This window comes from Palaemon carinicauda, chromosome 18 (assembly GCF_036898095.1).
Source record: "Palaemon carinicauda isolate YSFRI2023 chromosome 18, ASM3689809v2, whole genome shotgun sequence".
Taxonomy (NCBI): Eukaryota; Metazoa; Arthropoda; class Malacostraca; order Decapoda; family Palaemonidae; genus Palaemon; species Palaemon carinicauda.
Genome location: NC_090742.1, coordinates 79449060 through 79454059, shown reverse-complemented (window position 1 = coordinate 79454059; position 5000 = coordinate 79449060).

The window sequence follows — 5000 nt, the reverse complement described above, 5'->3', positions numbered from 1 at the left end:
ATTCCATCAACTGCAGCGGGTGATTTAGCGTTTGATTCCTGCTGTCTTTCTCATATGGTTTGGTTGGTTCTTATTCCAGTCGATTTTGAACAACAAAGTAGGATTCTCAAGAGATTGAGCGAAAGAGGAAATATAAAATGAAATAGCATTTAATGTGTCTCCATTTCTGCAGTTTTACCAGACAACTGGATTTAAGACGTCTTGTGCTATACTGTATAGTGTATCTGTTCTTGACAAGGTCACGTTTACTCATAGTTTAAAGGTTTAAAGGCCCTTCATTAACGGAAGAGGCAAGGGACAGTGACATTGCCCTATCAAGTGGGATAATCTCCTAGAGACTGACCATATAGACATATGATCAGCACCCAAGCATACCCTCCATTCAAGGTAGGACCAAGGAGGGCCAGGCAATGGCTGCTGATGACCCAGTAGATAGACCTATAGGGTTCCCCAACACCGCCCCCATCCTTAGCTCACAAGGATTGTTTGTACGGGACTCTAAGCCCAGTCTGGCGATCACCAGGCGAGGACGTTACTAACAGGCCACCACATCCCTTATTTGAATTATGTATACAGGTCATCTTTGAAAATCATAATTACACCAATATGTAATCAAGTGTTTAATTTAATCCTTGACATATATTAGAGCCATTTCCTGTACGATGTACAAAATCGTCTAAACTTATACAGGACATATTCGGTCGGACATCTGAACCAAGCTCTTGAGAATTCTACGAGGATTATATGTAATCTAAAAGGTATTTGGATCCCACCTACCCTTATATTTTCATTGACTGTTTATTTTTTTTCAACTTCATGTAACCCATTCAAAATTCTAAGTTAATTCCTGACTGCAAATTGACTTTTAAGAAACATATCCAGTCGAACTATTCTTCAATGCCACATGCAATACGCATATTGAAAAATTATTTATAGATTTTTCACAGTCATTCTATTCTCAGGAAATTTTTATATTCTTTTATTCTTCAATGTTCTAAATATGGTTCTGCTTGGACTTCAACAGTTGGCTAATTTCAAGCCGATGAAATTCCTAATATTCAACATGAAAATCCACATCTGGCATCGTCGTGTAATGAGCTCTTTGTACAAGCTGAATGAGTTTGTTCATAATTTTAACCATCCTTTACATTTTGTTCTTCCCAGATTATACCATCTACGTAATTTTAAAGGTTTAAATGTCCCTTGTGAATGGTAGAGTCAAGGAATAGGACATTCTCCTAGAAACCGACCATAAATTCTTATGATCAGAGCGAAAGGCCCAACCCCATCTCCACCCATGCGAGGACCAGGGAGGGCCAGGATATGGCTGCTGATCAAGGTCAAATTTGGTTCAATAGTTTCTTTTACTTAAGTAGGTTTTCATCAGTCTTGTTTCACTGTTTATATGTTACTTAACTATCAAGCATTCTTATTTATCTTCATATATTTCCTTTCTTTGCTATTCTCTTTCATAGCTTTCCCTTCAACCCTCCGATGCGGTACCTCAAAGACCTCTTTCCTCTTTTAGTGCTAAACGGCTTATAGCATTCTGAATTTTGAACTAAAGATTCAGCTTGCTACTAATAATAATTATAATGTTTTAGATGTATTTAAACCTCTGAATCAAGTGTTTTGAACATTTATTGGGAGTATGCTTGCTCTATGGTATAATTGAAAGTCTTAAACAATTTCCTAAAGGACCTACAAATTAAAAGAATTATTGTTCACCGTAATATGTAATCGAATTTAAGCTAAGTATTGTATTTTGAATGACCATGAACGTTTTTTTCCTTGAAGAAATCCTTCTGTCTGAACTAATCACTTGTGAAAACTAAGATAACTGTTCATTAAAAGACTTGTGTAGGCGACCCGTCAAAAATTACGGCTAAATATTTAGATAAAATGCACACTCGCGCACGCACATATTAAACCCTTCCTACCCTTTCCCTTTTCCTCGAGGGATACCCCCTCAAACAAGGGTATGCCTATTTCCTCTCCCCCTACCCGAGGGACGGTGAGAGTTCGTTTAGGTATGTCTGGCAATGCCACTATGCTTGACCGAAAGTAATATATATATATATATATATATATATATATATATATATATATATATATATATATATATATATATATATATATTATATATATATATATATATATATATATATATATATATATATATATATATTACATATATATACACATATATACACACAAACACACACACACACACACACATATATATATATATATATATATATATATATATATATATATATATATATATATATATATATATCGTAACAAAAATAAATGGATAACGGTGATGATCATAGTAATTATAGGATGTACACGAACTGGGTTTATTGTACAACTACGATCATAATTTAAAATGTACTTACGCCTCCGAAATAGGTATTTTGGACATCCGCAAGGATTGGTTATCGTTAAAACATTGAGAGGCTGTATTTTGCTGGAAGATGTTATGCTTCTTTTATGGATTATCATGGCTAATGGACTTGGAGAGAGGAGGCTTGCAAATTTCATGAGCCTCTCTCTCTCTCTCTCTCTCTCTCTCTCTCTCTCTCTCTCTCTCTCTCTCTCTCTCTCTCTCTAATATTAGGTAGGTGTGGTATCTTTGACGCCCTAGTGAATGCGTTGCAAATCGTTGAATATCCATGTTCAGTATCATGATCATTTTAAGATTAAGGTTTCCATATTGTAAAAAAAAAAAAAAAATCTTATGAAGTTTTTCTGTCTTTATCATCATTGCAAAAAGTTGTTACCGAACCTTATTGTCTTCATTTTTTTTTAAATGTTGATCAATTTTTAGGCAATAATAATCGGTTCAGTAATTCCTTTTCTGCGTCAGTCTTTGGCAAAAAAAAAAAAATTAGCATGACGAAAATTCTTATCATTATATCCTAATGATTGCATCTAAAGCTGTATTTAAATTGATTTCCATCTCCTTTTTAATCAAAGATCTTACTCAACTAGTTAGAATTCATTATATTCCTAATCAAAAGAATCAAGAATAATATTCCTCTAATTACACATCCACTACTACTATAATTTATATATTTCCAGTTTCATCTCTATATCTATGATAATAAAAATAATAACAATAATGAGAAGATATCCAGACAAATTGTCTCTAAATGATTTGTAGAATGTCCGGGAAACATAACAATGCTATTACAACAACAATTTAGGTTAAAGTATAAAAAAAGAAATAATTCTGATTCTTCAAGATTCGACCAAGTTTCTGAATAAATTATCTTATACCTGTTTATTTCCCCTTAAACAAAGACTATAAATTTTCTGGAGCAGCACCCTCACTAATTTTAAACACGAGCCACCACTGGATCATAATGAAAGTAACAAGATTGATCCGAGATTTTTTACCTCCGCAATGGGATGATGACAGAAAAAAAATGCAAATCCGGATCTAAAATCCAGATCCGGAAAAGGATCATCTCTAAAAGTTAAAGGAGTCGCCCAAGGCCTTAGATTTACCTGTGGTGGAAATCTCATCAAAATCCGTCAATTTGTTTTTATGTAATCTTTAAAATTGTGAGCAATGCAAATTCAGATCTAGAATCCGTATCCGGATCCGGATCATCTCCAAAATGTAATAGGGTCGGTCGTCCATGACCTAAGATCTATCTGTGAGTGGTTGTGACGTAATTCTGTCCACAGACACACAGACAAAGATAAATAAATAAATGAATAAAAAAACCAACTCGAAAATATAACCTCCTTATAATAATAATAATAATAATAATAATAATAATAATAATAATAATAATAATAATAATAATAAAACTAAAATCCAACAGACTTCTCCTGGAAACACTTTGCAGACGGTTTAGTGAAGCATCCAAATTCGAGAGAGAGATTCTCAACCGGCCGAGAGTGCGTGGAAATTCAGTCCGGGATGTGGCCAGTGAGAGCAACTCGGGAGTTTCCCTGGTAAAATGATATAGCAGAAATTTCTTCGTCGAAACGAGACTGGGGGAGCTTAGTTAAAAGCGCTTTGCTGTAGGTTTCTTCGTTGCTTTGTTTCATTTGTTTAGTTCTGTAGTTTCCGTGAAGGGTCCTGTTTATTGTTTTTGTGTTTGTTGTGTGTTGTTGTTATAATGCGTTTTCAGAGCGCTGTGCTACAATTTAAAGCTTTTTGCATTCGCTGTATTTTTCATTTTGCATTTCAATTGCGCTGTGCTGTTGTCCTTTTATCATCTTCTGTTTTGTCTTTGATCCATTTTTTTTTCTTTTTGTATTTTTATTATCAAGCTTTGTACGTCTGACAAATTTATTGTTTTGTGAAATGTTTGTACTACATTTAGTTTCAATTTGTCAGCGAGGAAATTTTTCAAGCAAGCAATAATATCTTAATGAGATTAATTTCGATATTTAAACGATTTCCTCTTATCTTGAAGAAAAATGGATATGAATTGCCTAACTTTATATATATATATATATATATATATATATATATATATATATATATACATATATATATATATATATATATATATATATATATATATATATATATATTTATATTTATATATATATATATATATATATATATATATATATATATATATATATCATGAGGAAAGCTATTGATGATCAACATTATGGTATCAATGTTACCAATGCAATGGTTAAAAAAAAAATATCGAAATTATGAAAGTAAAATCTTGCCAAGCCTATGGTAGTGTTGAACGATATTTCACTCTCTCGCTTTCCAAGTTAATTCCTCCACAGACAAACAGAAAACAGCCAATGATAAACGCCATTAATGAACCGAGAGATCTCACCCCATAAACACGGGAGACATCATGAATATGGAGCTCCCCAAGCCTCGAGAACTAAATAAGCAGGGGAGAGAGTGGGGGATGTAATTGAGTCCATTGGTAAGGTCTAAAACGGGATGGGGTGATGCGCTGTAATACCACTTCTGTTTCTCCATGTAACATTTTGCAGATAGAGTA